This window comes from Pongo abelii, chromosome 18 (genome assembly GCF_028885655.2).
Source record: "Pongo abelii isolate AG06213 chromosome 18, NHGRI_mPonAbe1-v2.0_pri, whole genome shotgun sequence".
Classification (NCBI taxonomy): Eukaryota; Metazoa; Chordata; class Mammalia; order Primates; family Hominidae; genus Pongo; species Pongo abelii.
Window position 1 is genome coordinate 34,562,706 of NC_072003.2, and position 19,583 is coordinate 34,582,288.

At 37.1% G+C, this 19,583-nt stretch overlaps 1 pseudogene; it reads right to left on the minus strand.

Annotated features, from left to right (window-relative positions):
• Window positions 1-7,184: 7,184 nt before the first annotated feature.
• On the minus strand, window positions 7,185-19,577 carry LOC103889538 (SHC SH2 domain-binding protein 1-like; annotated as a pseudogene).
• Window positions 19,578-19,583: the final 6 nt, after the last annotated feature.

The window sequence follows — 19,583 nt, forward strand, 5'->3', positions numbered from 1 at the left end:
TCTTCCCACCTCAGCCTCCCAAAGTGCTGGGATTACAGGCAGGAGCCACCACAGCCAGCCTAAAATAAATTTTTAAGAAGCAGCTTACAACTTCCATTAACGCATGGAAAGTAAACATTGGAAATATGGCTGCCCAGAAATCCGCAAATGTGATAATGGCTAAAGGCTATTCTGTCTAGCAAATTTGAGGCTAAGAAATTTTGTGGGATTGCAACCACTGTGATAGTGCATGAGAGGATCATTTGCCTCATAAGATATGTTTAAAATCAAGAGGTTCATAATCAGTAGCTTAAAAACAAGTCAAACTCAGATTTCTTGTACCCCATGTAATTCTGGAGAATAAATGGTTCTGGAGCAGGCTAGCAAATTTGAGGCTAAGAAATTTTGTGGGATTTCAGCCACTGTGATAATGCATTAAAGGATCATTTGCCTCATAAGATATGTTTAAAATCAAGAGGTTCATAATCAGTAGCTTAAAAACAAGTCAAACTCAGATTTCTTGTACCCCATGTAATTCTGGAGAATAAATGGTTCTGGAGCAGGCTAGCAAATTTGAGGCTAAGAAATTTTGTGGGATTTCAGCCACTGTGATAATGCATTAAAGGATCATTTGCCTCATAAAAGATGTTTAAAAATCAAGAGGTTCATAAAAAATAGCTTAAAAAGAAACTCATATTTCTTGTACCCCATGCAATTCTGCAGAATAAATGGTTCTGGAGCTGGGGCAATGGGTGGGGTAAAGTAATAAACAACTCTTCTTTATGCTTATTTTGGAAGTCCCACCATCTACAGCACTTAACACAGGATCAGACAAAAAGTTCCCAGCACATATTTAGATTCACTGGTTGATGGCCATCATCAAAATGGCTGCTCTTGTCCACAATCTTGTTCAGCCAGATTCCAAATCTTAATCTGAACAAGAAAATTCCTACTGGAATCTGAGTATCCATGAACATATTTACTGGTGACTGGTACAAATAATAAATCTTATAACATTCAAAGCAATTTAAAATGTAAATATTTTTAATCTTTGTCAGTTGGAAAGGCAGAAAACTTTAAAATTATACTCCCTAAAGCAGCATTTTCCATAACAGCGAAAAGATGGGAACAACCCAAATATCTATCAATGGATAAATAGAGGAATAAATAAATTGTTGTATGTACATAAGTGGAATAGTACTAGGCCATAAAAAGAAAGTACTCATGCCTGGCTATGGAATCAATGTAGACTGCTACAACTTGGAAGAACCTCCAATATATTATGCTAACTGAAAGAAGCCAGGCACAGAGGGGTACATATTGCATAATTCCATTTTTATGCTATATCAAGAATAGGCAAATCCATACAGATAGAAAGCAGATCAGGCCCCTATTCACTTATTGGTCTCCACTGTTCCAAAAGACTCCCAGAGGCTCCTCTGGGGCTTCCATCATCCTGCGACCTGTAGGTACTAGGAGATCTGTTGGGAGACCATTCAGATACTGCAGAAGCTGGGAAATTGACTAGTGGCCTTTGAGGATGTGGCTGTAACTTCACCCTGGAGGGGTGGGCTTTGCTGGATCCTTCCCAAAAGGGTCTCTATAGGGAATGTGATGTGGGAAACTTTTAGAAACATAGCTTCTATAGGAAACAAATGAGAAAACCAGACCACTAAGGATCAGTGCAAAAATTCTTGAAGAAATCAAAGAAGTCATATGGTAGCAAGACTGTGTGAAAGTAAAGAAGGTAGTCAGCATGGAGAAATGTTCAGCCAGATTCCAAATCTTAATCTGAACAAGAAAATTCCTACTGGAGTAAAGCTGTTGTGAGAATCAGGAGATTGGAGAGATCAACAGGTAAAATAGGAGGATTTTATTGAGTGCACTCAGACCTAGGGGATTAATATCAAGGGATTGGGCCTAGAACAAAGACAGGACTTGAATTTTATACATACTTCTAAAAGGGGGTTGGCTAGTTTGAAGCAAGCTTACAGTGGTGTGAAGTGTAGTGGAGCAAAAGCGAGTGTACAGAAGCAGAACAAAGGCAGTTAATGAAGCTGTGACAGGTTCATAACTCAGAATTACATGTGACTCTTGCTATGCGGCCTAGATGGCTGTTATCTAGGTTTGCTCAAGTCCCTTGCATGAGCTTATCTTATAACCTTCGCTATAGTGCCCAGATGGCTGCAATCCAGGCCTGCTCAGGCATGTCTTATGACCTTCACTGTGCTGCTTAGATGAAAAACAGAATACTTGGAGTTAGCAGTTACAGAAAACAGGAATCTATAAACTCATAAATTTTCTCATACTATAGGGGAAAGGAAAATAAAAACAATTTGTTTTTCTTCTCCTTATATTGAGGGAGTGCTGGGAGACTCTCCAGAGCACATTTCTTGGAGCCCTGGCTTCTTAGATAATGTTATTGAGACTTTGCCTGGGTCTGGAGTTTGCCTGTTACTGCTTTTAGGATGAGTCAACCTAATACAGAAGCTTGTTCTTTTTTTCAAGCTGGTTTTTCTCTTTTTATTTCTCTTTTTATTTTTATATTTCTCTTTTATTTTTCTTTCTTATTTTCTTTTTATTTTTATTTTCTTATTTTGTTTTCTTCTTTTTAATTTCCTGCCTCAAAGCCATGTAAAAGCAGTGTGCGTAGAAACACCTTCACCTGCCATTCTTCCCTTTGGAGTCATAGCATACCTAATTCTGGACAAAAATCAGAGTGTGACGAATGCAGAGAGAAGACATACACATGTAAACAATGTGGAAAAGCCTTCATTTCTCACCAGTGTCCAAGGACACATGGTAACACACACTGGAAGTTGATATTATAAATGTACAGTATGTGGGAAAGCCTTTGATTTTCCCAATTCATTGCAAATCCGTGAAAGAACTCACACTGAAGAGAAACCCTATACATGAAATCAATGTGGAAAGCCTTCAGTTTTTCCAGGTCCTGTCAAATACATGAAAGAATTCACAGTAGCAAAAGACTGTGAATATAGGGAATGTAGGAAAAGATCCATTTTTCCTTTGTCTCTTAAAATACATGAAAAGATTCACACTGGAGAAAAATTCTATAAATGTAAGAAATGTGGTAAAGCTTTCAGATATTTCAGTTCTCTTTATAACTGTGAACTATAGCAAACCCCTATCAATATAAGGAATGTGTTAAGGCTTTGCTCATTCCAGACACCTTCATAATCATAATTAAACTCATACTAGGGAGAAACTCTATGAATGTAATTAATGAGATAAAACCTTCAGATACTTCAGCTCCCTCCATTACCATAAAAGAATTCATACTGGTGTGAAGCCATACAAATATAAGAAATGTGGTAAGGGCTTCACTCATTCCAGTCACCTGCATAACCATGAAACAACTCATACTGGAGAGAAACTCTATGAATGTAGGAATATAGGGAAGATTTGTTTTTCCATGTTCTCTTAGAAGACATTAAAGTATTCACACTGGCTAAACACCCTATGTGTGTAAGAAATGTGGTGAAGTATTCACTCTTACTTGTTCCCTTTAACTACACGGAAGAACTCATACTGGTGGGGTGTGGTGACTCACACCTGTAATTCCAGGACTTTGGGAGGCCAAGGTGTGTGGATCATCTAAGGTTAGGAGTTTGAGAGCAGCCTGGCCAACATGGCAAAAGCCTGTCTCTACTAAAAAAATACAAGAATTAGCCGGGCATGGTAGCATGCACCTGTAGTCCCAGCTACTCAGGAAGCTGAGGCAGGAGAATTGCTTGAAACTGGGAGGCGGCAGTTGCAGTGAGCCAAGATCACGCCATTGCATTCCAGCCTGGGTAACAGAGCGAGACTCCATCTCAGAAAAAAAAGAAAAAAGAAAAAAAGAAAAGAAAAGAAAAGAAAGAAAAGAGAACTCATACTGTCAAGAAACCTTATAAAAGTAAGAAATATAATCAAGCTCTTATCCTTAGATGTTTAGTTCCAGGAACCAACTCTCATACAGCCTTTCTCAGTTAAGTTTCTATCACTTATAACTGAAGGAATTCTGGCAATGGACTGTAACACAACTATCAAAAGAATAAGGTGGATTTGTATGTACAGATATATTTTTCTGCAATGTATTAAGGGAAAATAGCAACAGCAATTTTCAGAGTGTTGTTACATTATGCCTGTTTTGTTGTTTTTAAAAAAATGTATATTTTTCTATTAAATAGTGAGGAAAAAGAGGAGAATGTTCACTTCAACACATATAAGACTTTAAAACACACATATATATATTTAATCACAGAATAAAACAAAATGTTATAAAATTAAATGCTATGCATAAATTTTGCATCAAAGCCCAATTATCAAAATTTATTTCAATTTAATTTCCATAGAAGCCTGTGGAATGTACTTCCCAGAAAGGAATAAGAGTAAAAACAGCAAACTGAATTACAAAGAAACATGAATGACACAGTTCTTATGAGCTCATCAGTGTTTTATTGAACTTTATTCAATCTCCCTCTGAAAAGCAAAATCCAGAAAATGGTTATTTCACCATCCTTCTATAACTCCACAAAAGTGAAGTATATACACTTGAGATCAAATGATCTCTGGGCAGTTTTTAAAAATATATTCATGTTAGTATCTATGGTGCAACAAGAAACTGAGGAAGAGAAATACATCTAAAGAAGCTGAAATAAAATACTCAGATCAAGGTATAGAATTTTGCTACCTGCCATAAATTCAAGGTCACACTAAGTGTGGACCATAAGGACAGGACACACAATTAGTCAATACAGAAGTCTCTCCTTTTTCCACATCAGTGTTTTAATCTCAAATATCAAATCCATACCCCTCCAGGGCACTCCCTAAATTCCCTATGCTATACCACTGGAGATGTTTAACTCTCCATAATTGAGGCAAAATGTACTGCATATAACTTAAATAAGAACAAAGTAGGCCTACTCATTATAACGAATTATGTGAGTAAAAATTAATATAAGCTTAGATTTAAACTAAAATAGAAATGAAATCTGAAAAACTCTATGTTATAAAAAGGAGCAAGGAAGGTATTAATGTTACAAACTTATCTACAAAACCTAAACCAAGATAAAGTAGAAATTCAATTGAAAAACCAATGTGATTTGGGAGGCTGAGGTGGGTGGACCCACTTGAGGTCAGTAACACGCCTGTAATCCCAGCACTTTGGGAGGCCAAGGTGGGTGGATCACTTGAGGTCAGGAGTTTGAGACCAACCTGGCCAACATGGTGAAACCCCGTCTCTATTAAAAATACAAAAATTAGCCAGGCATGGTGGCAGGCGCCTGTAATCCCAGCTACTTGGGAGGCTGAGGCATGGAATCACTTGAACCCAGGAGACTCAGGTTGCAATGAGCTGAGATCATGCCACTGCACTCCAGCCTGGGTGACAAAGCAAAGCTCCATCTCAAAAACAAACTAAAATAAAATTAAATTAAAATAAATACAAAAATAATTAGCTGAGCATGGTGGAATGAACCTGTAATCCTAGCTACTCAGGAGGCTGAGGCAGGAAAATTGCTTGAACTCAGGAGGCGGAGGTTGCAGTGAGCTGAGATAGCACTACTGCACTCCAGCCTGGGTGACAGAGCAAGACTCCATCTCAAAAAAAAAAAAGTGATTTTTTTTTAAGTTGAATAAGTGGTATTTATCTTAAGGCATCCCATCTGAGGCAAAAATTTTAAAAAAGAATAGAACGTTTTAATATCAACATTTGGCTGAAACTGATGCAGAAATGAACATTACTTTTTAAACCTCTTTGCGATAAGGTTTTTAAAAAGTAAAAATACCTTTCAATGATCAAATAATAAATTTAACACAAATCCTACATTTAGTAGCATCCAAAAAATAAGAATTATTTTTCACTCAAATTTAAGAAACAAATATAACCACACTTCATGGGAAAAAATGTAGTACTCTTTCTAAAGCATAAAAACAGATACCAAAATACCATGTGTTCTTCAATGGATCACATATGCGACACCGACACTATGGCCCATCGTGGGTTTGAAAAGATATAACAGGATTCAATTTTGTTATTTCATCAGTATAATCTTAATAATTAGGCATATTAATGTCACACACAGTTTTTAAAATACGAATATTTTTAAAAGCTGTGTTTTACAATATGATACCAAGAACACACAGCAGATACAGGTTGTACAGTTAATCATTTTGACTATGTCAGTATTATAATCAGAATACTGTAACGGTAAGAGAAAAATACTTTCTTTTGAGACAGGGTCTCGCTCTGTCGCCCAGGCTGGAATGTGGTGGTGCAATCACACCTCACTGCAGCCTCAATCTCCTGGGCTCAAGGATCCTCCAGCCTCAGCCTCCTGAGTAGCTGGAACTACATGCATGCACCACCACACCCAGCTATTTTTTTTTTAAATTTATTTTTAGTAGAGACAGGGTCTCACTATGTTGCCCAAGCTAGTCTCAAACTCCTGGGCTAAAGTGATCCTCCTGCCTCAGCATCCCAAAGTGCTGCGATTACAAGTGTGAGCCACTGCTTGGCCTGAAAAATACGTTGTTTTTAATCATTCACATTCAGCAATAGTGAAAATACTCTATTTACAACATTGGCTCTGAATAACACATTTCATTTCTGCTTCAAACCTCCTGTGCTGTCTATCGCTGTTTTGATGACTGCATAGCTCAACAGAAAAATGCATCCCATTGACAGTCTCAATAATAAGTCTGATTAGGCAGATACATTCCCAATCATAAAAGCTTTTATTTTAAGACAAGTATTATGCAAATACAGCATGGAAATCAGAGTCACTGTAATTGGGATGAAAAGGCAACTCTAAGAAGAACGCTATGCATATGACACCTATTGCATTTTTATGCACTAGTCTTACATTCCCTTCCTTTCTTCCTCGTCTTTGAAGTGCTAAAGGTAATTACACTAAAAAGTTACTACCAGGCTTACTATGAGAGAACCATGTGTATAAGAAAGCAAGACTTTCAGATAAGCAATCTCCAAATATTTTCTATTTTATATGTGTTTATGATCTTTCTTATAAAGGGGAGTGTTTTACGTGCAACATCTGCAAATGGAAATAAATCTACCTTTCACTCAAGCCCAAGTAATCAAATATAAAATACAGATATTACAGCAACTACAATGGCAACAGTGATTCTTATGGCAGCATGTGCAAAATCCAGTATTTTGCTATCTACTTACATCCCTGTGGTCAGAAAAGAAATGTGCCAAAACTGTCTTTCCCACTCCACTTGAACTGGTTCCCCACAATCCCAACAAACATCTCCTGTGACATTAAGTTGTCATCAGCTTGCGTGACCCCAGTTCACTCAACCTGTTCTTCTTCATCTGGCCTTTTTGTGTGGAGGCAGCAATTAGTTCATTTACAATTTTCCCTCGACTTGCTCAGAAGGGTCAGTTCTTACATAAAGCTCCATTTTACCAGTTGCACACTGAATCAGCTCTTCTAGATCCACTCTTTCAGCCACATCTGGCTCTCCACCTGTCTGAATTTTAAGTGCTTTATTTTCTGGAGAAACAAACAAATAATAACAAAGTTAAATATACAAGCTAACCCAACTAAAACATATCTTTCTACATAGTCTGTTAGAGCTTTCAAGTTTTTTTTGGCAAACGATTTCTGCTGTCCTCTAACTGGATTTTACAAATTGTTTGCCATAAGATTCTCAATGAGCAGCTGCCTTGCTTTCTATGCCAAGGTTCCCTGACCCTCATTCAGGATCACCAATTTTGAACTCTTCCTTTACCCTTTTCATCCCAGAATTACTTTTACTTAACAGACATTTCCTGGATAGTTACTATCTGCTAAGCACTGCGTTAGGAGGTAGGATGCACAGACTGATAAGATAGTGCCACTTTTCTAAATGAAGTCCCAGTCTAGCAGCTAATTCTAGATAGGCCCCATGATCCCCACCCCCTGGTATTACTTTCATGGCTATTAAATGGCAGAAGAATTTTGCATTGTAATTTTACAATGTAATTAAGATTGCTAATCAGTTATCTCCAGCTGGTTGCAAAACAGGAAGTCAGAGAAATTCAGGGCATGAAAGATTTTCCTTGAGGGATGTTCTCTGTTGCTGAGATAGGGATGCCATGAGGCAAGAACCTAAGAGCAGCCTCTAGGAGCTGAGTGCCAGCCCCAGCAAACAGCCAGCAGCCAGCAAGAAAATGGAGACTTCAGACCCATGAGCTAAAGGAATGAATTCTGCCAGTGAATGACATGAATGCATTTGGAGGCAGATTCTGCTGCCAGAGCTTTCAGATGAGTCCTGCCCAGCTGACACCTTGATTTCACTTTTGTGAGACTTGTGAAGAAATAAAGAACTTGCAGAGATGTAACTGGAGCGCATCCTGAAGAATGACAAGGACTACCCTTTAACTCCTCTTTCAACCTGAAAAAGCTGATGAAATAAATAAACTGCTTTAAACTTTCCTCACCTACATCAATGCTTAATCCTTCTCTATGACGAGACTTAATAGTGATCTACATCATAGCTTGAAGTTCACAAATTTCCACTGAGTTAGCTCCCCTTTGCTGCCAAGAAAGGCAGGTGACAGGAATGCATTTACTTCTACCAGTAAAAACAGAGATAAACTCCACTATCCCCTCCAGGAAATGCAGCCTTCAACCTGGCACATTCATGTCACTGCCTCCAGCCTTAATAAATGCCAGGAGGAGCCACCTTTGCTGTCACGTACCCACTGTTGCTGTCACACACCCACCATAGCATCACACACCCACCATTGCTGTCACACAGCCCCTGTTGATATCACACATCCACCCTCATTGAAAGCTAAGTATGATAAGAAGGGAACTGTGCAGAAACCACAACATCAAGACTTTGAATGACATTTGAACTAGTTGACCTTGAAAGTTCCTTTCACATTCTATAATGTTATGGCTTTATCAACCTTCTCTCTCTCCATGCCCATGCATATCCCAACAACCTTTTTGAAGGAAGAGAGGAAGACTCAGATCCTTAATCAGCATTTAATGCAGAAATAAATTATGTCTGGTTTTATATTAAAAATTACTAAATATAACATACTTTCAGTTCCATCTTAAGCATTTTCTTGCAGGTCAGAGAAGACTGTAGGTTTCACCAAGACAGCACCATAACCTTCATTATTATGTATTATATTATTCACCATGGATATCTTGGGAATGTCACAATGTTCATCTAAGAAGTCCTGTGACAACGAAAAAAAATGTTTTAGGAACTGTCATATTCAACATTTCCTGCTTTAAAAATCTTCTTTATTCACGCTATTCTAAAAATAAAGGGGAAAAGCTATGCTTAGTTCTATGTTGTAGCACAGTCTGAGCCCTTAGTGACACAGATTTCCTCTGTCATTTCTGCAGATCTATAGGTAACAAAGCATTATTACAAGAGATTCCAATCACTGACTACTGATATTATCGAAATGTGTACACTGACTCCCAGGGTAGATTTCTATACCGGCACCCTGTGAGTCACAGTTTGAGAAAATGACAATCAGTTTTTAAAAGGCAAGACTATAAGAGTTTATTATAATTACTTCTTAGCCTTTAACACAGTACAAATGTACAGCACAAAGATAAAGTATTTTACAGATAAGTTTTATCAGCCATTTTTAATCATTTCCATTTGTTCCATTTCTAGCAAGTTGTTGACAATTTATCACTTTCAAAACCACACACACACACATACTTGCCTACGTGCCAGCAGTTAATTCTTGTTCTACTCTTTTTCATTCTAGATAAATGTTTTCTGATTCTGCCAAAAAAAGGTCATTTAACAATTTTGTCGAAAGATGCACTTATTCAAAATGACCATTCTCTCAGATACTCAATTAGTTGGAGAAAAGTATTTGAATTTAGTAAAATACTGTAATTTGAGGATAGAAACAAGACCCACATTTTCCAAAATGTGCCAGTTTTAAAATACCCCACCCAACTTAAAAATCATTTGTATGAGTTAAACAATGGCTTTCCCTGCCACACACGTTAACGTTAGCAGCCAGTACAAATGTCATTCAAACAGAGTAACCAGAAGGATCAAACATGACACTATTCTCTCACACCTCATGGCACCAAAAAACATAAGAGTAATAAGAATTTCTTTCCTAATGCTATGCAAGGCACTCTGGAAAACAAAAATAATTCACCCAAACCTCTATAGTTATTTCAGCAACCATTTGGGAATAATTTAATACACAACAGCATCGATGAAGAAGGGTTGCTATAACCATTGATGACACATCTACTGCATGTATGTTCAGTTAATTTTCTAGCAGCACTAGTATTCTATGAGAAAACATTTATGATTACTTAACCCTGTACATATGCCTGAACCCTATGTATACACCAATCTAACTCTCTGTAGAGAGGATTTTAAAAATGTGCTAATTGAGCCTTCTTCTAAGAGATTGTCAGTTTGGGGTTATGTGCAAAAAAAGGTTTAGGGGTGATTACATTAAAAATATCTACAGCAAGATAGTAAAAATTAAATATCAAACTATCAAGAATCACATAAAATTTGTAAAGGAGAACAATTAAAACCAGCAGTCATGTAGCAAATGAAAGTCATATTCAAAATATGTTATGAAAATGTACAGATAATTTGTCAATTAAAAAGTAACTGAGGAGCCTGCCACTTCTGGGATAATGGAGTAGATGTCCCTATTCCTCCTGCTAGGTACGACCAAAAACTGTGGGCATTATATATAAAACAAGCATAAGACTGAAAAGTGGAGAGAAGAAGGCAGACCAGCTAGGGACCTCAGGACCCAAGAAACAACACCAACACAGTGGTTAAGTTCCTTTCTTCTTTTTGCTTCATAATCCCTAGACTTGGAGCTGAAGAAGCCAGCAATCCAGTACACCAACAGACATACACCCAAAAAAAAGCTGCTCTAATGAAAGGACTAAGCAACTTAGAAAGACAGAAAACTTTTAGATAATAATAGCTCTATTCCAGGTAAATACCACAGAATAAAACAGCAGCCCAAATCTCACCCATGCCAGCAAAGGTCAAGAGAAAAACCTAAACTTTCACTCCCTCAAGGATGTAACCAGGTACCACACCTTGACTGGGGCAGTACCAGAGAAGATCAAGCAAGGAGCCAGGACTTTCATCCCCACCAACCACAGTTACAAGGCCTTCTCTGCAGTGTCAGTGAAAACTACATGAGGATCCTGGACTTGTATCCCAACCTGGCAGTGCCCAGACAACCACTCTCTCCCTACTGGGGCAGTGTCAGAGCAGGCCTACTGGAGATTCCAGACTTTCACCATTGCCCAGTGGTAACAAGACCATTGCCATATATCACAGTGCCAGTGGACACCATGTAGGAAGCTACACCTCCCACCCCTACATAGCAGTAATGAGGAGCTCCTCCACCCAACTTGGGTATTAATGGAGACCAAGGGGGAACCATGACTTCTACCTCCACCAGTAACAAGATGATGCCCATCTACCCCCAACCCTGTCCCTTCTTGTAGTAGTATCAGAGAAGCCAAGTTAAAACAGAAGATCCAGATTCTCACAACATAATACAAAAATATCCAACTTTCATTTGAAAATCCCTTGTCATACCAAGAATCAGGAAAATGTCAAAATGAATAAGACAATCAACAGATGCCAAAACCAAGATTTCAGAGATGATAGAATTAACTGGTAGTGATTTTAAAGCAGCCATGATAAAAATGCTTCAATAAGGAATTATGAATGCACATAAAACCAATGAAAAATGAAAGTCTCAGCAAAGAAGTAGATGATATAAAGAACCCAATGGAAATTTTAGAACTGAAAAATACAATAACTAAAATAGAAACTCAGTGGATGTGCTCAACAGCAGAATGAAAACAACAGAGGAAAGAATCAGTGAACTGGAAGATAGAACAATAAAATTTACCCAATAGCAGAGAAAACATACTGAAAAAGAAAAGTAAACAGAGCTCCAAAGGTCTGCTGGAATATAATAAAAGATCCAATATTCATGTCATCAGAGTCCTGGAAAGAGAAGAGAAAGAGGGTGAGGCTAAAAACATACCTGAAGAAATAATGACTAAAAGCTCGCAAATTTGGCAGGATTTGGATAACAAGGTTCAAGAAGCTGAGCAGACCCCAAACAGGATAAATTCAAGGAAATCCATGCCAAAATACTTCATAATTAAACTAGCGTAGCTAAAAACAAAAATTTGAAAGCATCAATGAACATTTTATGCCTTACCTATAGGAGAGAAAATGTGATTGACAGCATCAGAAACCATGGATGCCAGATGAAAGAGACAAAGTATTGTTCAAGGGCTAAAAGAAAAAAATTGTCAACCAGCGAAAATATTCTTCAGGAATGAAGAGGAAATCAAGATATTCTAAGAAGAAGGGAAAATAAGAAAATTTGTCACCAGCAGACCTATCTTCATAGAATGACTAAAGGAAGTTATCTAAACAAAAAAGAAATGATAAAAGAGACGATCTTGGAACATCAGAAAGAAAAAAAAACACATTAAACAAAGATATAGGTAAATACAATAAGCTTTCCTTCTCTTGAGTGTTCTAAATTATGTTTGACATTTGAATCAAAAATCATAAAATTTTCTAATATGGTTCTAGATGTATGTATGTAAAGGAAAAGTTTGAGACAATTATAAAAAGGAGATGGTAAAGAATAATAAAGGGAGGCAAGGTTTCTACACTTTACTTGAACTGGTGACACCAGTAAACTGTGATGTTATGCACATATAACATACAACTTACAGCAACCACTAAAAAAGCTATACAGAGAGATATTCTCAGAAACAAATGAAATTCTGAAAAATGTTTGGGTATCCATAGGATGGCAGAAAAAAAGCAAATCAAGAAATGAAAAGCAGAACAAACAGAAAACATAAAAGACTTAACATCAATAATTAAATGTGAGTGATCTAAATACAATTAAAAGACAAAGATTGCCAAATTGGGTTTAAAACATGACTCAACTATATGCTGTCTACAACTCAGTTCAAACAGAATATAGGCAAGTTGAAATTAATAGAAAAAGGCATATCATGCAAACAATAATCAAAGGAAAGCAGGTGTGGCTATATTAATATCAGATAAAGTAGACTTTGGAGCAAAAAAAATTACCAGAGACAGACATAAAGTGATCATAAACATGCTGACTCACCAAAAAGACATAGCAATCCTGAATGAGCATATACCAAATAATAGAACTGCAAAATATGTGAAGCAAAAGCTAATAGTACTGAAAAGGCAAACAAACAAATTCAGTTATAATTAGAGATTTCAACACCTCTCTCTCAACAATTGACAGAAGAAAAAAATCAGAAAGAATACAAAAGAACTCAACACCACCAACCGATTTGATCTAGTTGACATTGTACAGAGTATACCACGCAATGACAGCAGACAGAATGTAAGAATGACTCACTTTCTTTTCATTTGATCACAGAATATGTATCAAGATAGACCATATCTTGAGCCATAAAAGAAACCTCTAGACATTTAAAATAATTAAAATCATATAGCGTGTTTTTTGACCACAATGGAATGAGACTGGAAATCAACAACAGAAAGATAATTGTAAAACTCCAAATATTTGGAAACTAAACAACACACTTCTAAATTCTGCATGAATCAAAGCATAAAAATAAAAAATATCAAAATTTACAAAACAGCTAGAGCAATGCTGAGAGACAAGTTTCTGGCATTAAATGCTTACATTAGAAAAGAGAAAAAGTCTCAAATCAATAATCTAATCTCTCAGGTGGAAAACCCAAAGCAAGTAAAATAAACCAAAAAGAAGCAGAAGGGATGAAATCATAAAAAGAACATAAAAACGTAAAAATTAAAATTAAATTTAAAAAAAGAACTAAAATAAATGAAATTGAAAACAAAACAATTATCAAAAAGAAAAAAAAACACAGAACAATGAAACAAATAATTGGTTCTTAAAAAAGAGAAGACACAAACTACCAATATCAAGTATGAAACAGGGATCTTTTCTATACACCCTGAAGATATCAGAAGAATAAGGAAATACTACAAACAATTCTATAAATATAAATCTGACAACTTAGAAGTAGTAGTCCAATACCACAAAAAGCACAAACTACCAAAATATACTCAATATGAAATAGGTCATTTGAATACCCTTTTAACTATTAATGAAATTGAATTCATAATTTAAAAATCCCAAAAGAGAAACCTCCAGGCCCAGATGATTGCATTGGAGAAATCCATCAAACATCTAAAGAATGAACAGCAATTCTACACAATCTCATCTACAAAATAGAAGAGAACACTTCAGTATTCATTTTATGAAGCTATTATTATCGCTAAAACCAGACAAAGACAGTGGTACAGAAAACCAAAACTAGAGTCCAATATTCATGAATATAGATGCAAAATTTCCTAAAAAAGATTAGCAAATATAATTCAGCAATATATAAAAAGAATTATATACCATGACCAAGTGGGGTTTATGCCACAGAGGCAAGGCTGGCTCAAAATTTGAAAATCAACCAACGTAACCCACCATTTTCTGTTTTCCAGTAAGAAAAATCATGTGATCATATCAATCTATCCAGAAAAAAACATTAAAAGTCAGCCTATTCTTGAGAAAGGAACTCAGAAAAAAAGTAGTCAACATCCACTTATGATAAAAATTGTCAAAAAAAAAAAAAAGAAAAAGAAATAGAGCAGAAATTCTTCAACTTGATAAAGAATATCTAAAAAGCTGGTCAACCTTATTCTTTTTGATGGAATACTAAATATATTCTCCCTAATATCAAAACCAAGGTAAGGATGTCTGCATTCATAGTGCTGGAAATTCTAGCCAGTGCAATAAGGCAAGGGGGGAAAAAGGCATAAAGATTAGAAAAGAAAAAAGAGAACCTGCCCTTATTTGCAGATAACAATACTCTCTATATAGAAAATCCCAAGGAATCTACAAAAACATTCCTATAAGTACGGTTTAACAAAGTCATAGGATATAGGATAAACATATAAAAATAAATTATATTTCTATATACTAGCAATGAACATATGGACATTGAAATGAAAAATATCACAATCACTCAAAAAAGTGAAATAATTAGGTACAAATCTAACAAAATACATAGAACATTTGTATGCTGAAGAGTACATGATGTTGATGAAAGAAAACAAAGATTTGGCTGGGTGTGGTGGCTCATGCTTATAATCCCATCACTTCGGGAGACTGAAGCAGGAGGACTGCTTGAGCCTAGGAGTTGAACAGCCTGGGCAACATGGCAAGACCCCATCTCTACAAAAAATAAAGTAAAAAATATTAGCTCAGTGTAGTGGCATGCACCTGTGATCCCAGCTACTTGAGAGGCAGAGGTGGGAAGATGGCTTGAGCCCAGGAGACTGAAGCTATGCCATGAGCCATGTTCATGCCACTGCACTCCAGCCTGGGTGACAGAACGAGACCCTATCTCAAAAAAAAAAAAAAAACAGAGATTTTAAATAAATGGAGAACTACATTGTGTTCAAAGATTGGAAGGTGTTAATCCTTCCCAAATTGACATATGAGTTTATTAAAGTTCTTATCAAAATCTCAGCATGATCTTTTGTGGATATAGACAAAATTATTTTAACATTTGTATTGAAAAGCAAAGGAACTAGAGTCGCTGAAACAATTTTGAAAAAAAAAAAAAGTAGGAGAAATCACTCTACCTGATTTTAAGACTTAATGTATAGCTACAGGTATTGGTGGAGGGATGGCTACACAGATTAGTGAAACAGAATAGGAAAAGAAATGAACCGTGACCTAAACCTCACACCTCATACCAAAATTAACTAGAAAATGGATCACAACCTTATGTAAAATATAAAGCTATAAAAATTTTTAAAAAATAGGAGAAAATCAGGATCTATGGCTAGGCAAAGAGTTCTTATCACCAAAACCTCAACTCATAAAAGGAAAAACTGATACACTGGACTTCATCAAAAGTAAATACTTTGCTCCATAAAAACCCATATGAAGAAGGTGAAAAGACAAGCTACAGAGTGGCAAAAAATGTCTCCAAACCACATACCTGACAATGGACTAGTATCTAGAATATACAGAGAACTCTCAAACCTCTACAGTAAAGAAGAACAAACAATCCAATTACAAAATGGCGCAAAAGTCACAGATATTTCACTAAAGAGGATATAAGGGTGGCAAATAAGCATATGAGAAAATGCTTGACATCATTAACAGCTAGAGAAATGACAATTAAAACCACAATGAGATATCACTACACACTTAATCAGAATGGCTAAAACAAAAAATAGTCAAAACACCAAATGCTCTCGAGGACATGGAGAAACTGGACCACTCAAACATTGCTAGTGGGAATGTAAAATAGTACAACTACTCTGAAAAACATTTTAGCGGTTTCTTACAAAAAAAATTAAACATGCAACTACTATATGACCTACATTTGCATCCGTGGGCATTTACCCCTTAAAAAATGAAAAATGTGTTCACACAAAAACCTGTACCCGAATGTTTACGGCAGCTTTACTGACAATAGGCAAAAACTGGAGACAATCTAGACATCCTTGCACAAGTGACTAAACAAACTGTGGAACAACCACACATTGGACTATTCCTCCACAGTAAAAAGGAGCAAGCTGTTGGTACATACAACAACCTAGGTGAAGCTCCACAGAACCGCACTAAGAGAAAAGCCAATCCCAAAGAGCGACATACTGTGTGATTCCATTTCTCCATTTTTGAAATGATGAAATAAGTAGAAATGAAAAACAGCTTAAGGTGTGCCTGCAGTTAAGGAAGAGGTTGGTGGGAGAGGCAGGTGAGTTTGGCTCTAGGACGGCAGCATGAGGGGTCCCTGTGGTGATGGGAATATTCTTCCACTTGACTGGATCGATGTCAGTATTCTGGTTGTGATGTTGCATGACAGTTTCACAAGATGTTACCATCAGGGGACACTGGTGAAGGGCATAATGCAGGATCTCTCCCTGTTATTTCTTACAACACTGTGTGAATCTACAATTCCAAAGTTATAATTTTAAGGACCTAAACCTCTCTCAAAGCTACATAAAGTAATTGTGAGATTTATTACATTTCTTCTATCATTTGAAAATGCTACATGAGGAGACCCTTGCACAGTTGAGTTTGACTGACTTGGTAGGGATGACTGTCTGAAGAGAGTGGGACTATGCACATACATCTTGGTCCCATATTTCATATATTCATTTACAACTTCCCCAAGAGGACAAGAGCTTCTACCTTGGCACTATATAAATCCAAGTTCTTCATTAGAAACTCCGCTGATGTCCGCGCTGTTACTCTGGTCATCTCACACTGCAGCACACAGTCTTCCAGCGTAGTCTTACCACGGTGAACAACTGGGATGAAAATACACACTGACTGTTTTAAGAAGTAATGTGCCTTTTCCAATGTTAGAGATAGCCTGGCGCTGACATTAGCTATGGTCTAAATATTTCTCAACGGCTACCATTTAAATTTTCTTACCTAAATTACAAATTCATAAAATATAAAACAATGACTATTTTGAGTTATTTTCTACAATCTAAAAGCAACATTCTTTAAAAAGAATGACTTGACCTCAGATACAAAAGCACTTTCCATTACCAGAAAACAAAAAAATATCAGAGAGCAATTTTGCTGAGTATCTGGGAAGAAAAAGACCTTGATTCAAGAAAGGGGATACAAAGATTCCAGGAAACAAATCCCACATGAAGATAACTTCAGTCTAGTGCTACCTTGAATACACAAAACACAGACCACAACACTGGAAAGTTTTCAAAGAAAAAATTCACTACACAGAAAAGAAACTAATATTAAACAACAAGTTATCATGAATAGGCTATTTTTCACTTCAGGGTTAAGATTGCTAAGTCGTCACACTATGTACATAAAAAAATAATTTTTTAGGCCATATGCAGTGGCTCACACCTGTAATCCTAGCACTTTGAGAGGCCAAGGGGGATGGATCACTCAAGGTCAGGAGTTCAAGACCAACCTGGCCAACATGGTGACACTCCGTCTCTACTAAAAAATACAAAAAATTAGCCGGGCGTGATGGCGGCACCTGTAATCCCAGCTACTCAGGAGGCTGAGGCAGGGGAATCACTTGAACCTGAAAGGCAGAACTTGCAGTGAGCCGAGATCACTCCACTGCACTCCAGCCTGGGCAACAGAGCGAGACCTCTGCTGCCTGGGTTCAAGTGATTCTCCTGCCTCAGCCTCCTGAGTAGCTGGGATTATAGGCACCTGCCATCATGCCCAGCTAATTTTTGTATTTTTTAGTAGAGACGGGGTTTCATCATGTTGGCCAGGCTGGTCTTGAACTCCTGACCTCAGGTGATCTACATGCCTAGGCTTCCCAAAGTGCTGGGATTACAAGCGTAAGCCACTGCGCCCAGCCTAAATGAATAAATTTATTTTTATTTTTTTGAGACACAGCCTCCCTCTGTTGCCTGGGCTGGAGTGCAGTGGTGCGATCTCAGCTCACTGCAACCTCTGCTTCCTGGGTTCAAGGGGATTCTCCTGCCTCAGCCTCCTGAGTAGATGGGATCACAGGCATGTACCACTACACTTGGCTAATTTTTGTATTTTTAGTAGAGACAGGGTTCCACCGTGTTCACCAGGCTGGTCTCAAACTCCTGACCTCAGGCGATCCACCCTCCTCGGCCTCTCAAAGTGCTGGGATTGCAGGCATGAGCCACCACACCCAGCCTCATAAATAAATAATCAGCCTTCCATACACATGCATATCCCAGAGATATTGCAGGTTGAGTTCCAAACCACCACAATAAAGGAAATATCACAATTAAAGTGAGTCACACAATTTTTTTGGTTTCCCAGTGCATACAAAAGTTATGTTTATGGGAGTCTGAGGAGAGTGGATGGCTTGAGGCCAGGAGTCTGAGACCAGCCTGGGCAACATGGCAAGATCTCATCTCTAAAAAATAACAAAAATTAGCGAGATGTGGTGGCACACACCTGTAGTCCCAGCTACTTGGTGGGGGCTGAGGCAGAATTGCTTGAGCCCAGGTGTTTGAGGCTACAGTGAGCTATGATCATGCTATTGCACTCTAGCCTAGATGACAGTGAGACTCTCTAAAAACAAAAAAATAAATAAAATTTATGTTTATACTAATGAGCATATGAGTTTATACTAATGAGTACTATGTTTATAATGCATCTGTTAAGTGTACAAAAGCATTATGTTTTTTAACAATGTATACATCTTAATTTAAAATATTTTGCTAAAACATGCTAACAATCCTCTGAGCCTTCAGCAAGACAATTTTTTTTTGCTGGTGGAAGGTCACCTCAATGTTGATGGCTGCTTACTGATCAGAATGGTGTTTGCTGAAGGTTAAGGTGGCTGTGGCAATTTTAAAAAATAAGACAACAATGAAGTTTGCCACATTGATTGACTCTTCCTTTCATGAAAGGATTTCTCTGTAGCATGTGATCTTGTTTGATAGCACTTTACCCACAGTAGAAGGTTTTTCAAAATTGGAGTCGATCCCATCAAAATGTGCCTCTGCTTTACCAAGTTTACATAATATTCTAAATCATTTGTTGTCATCCAACC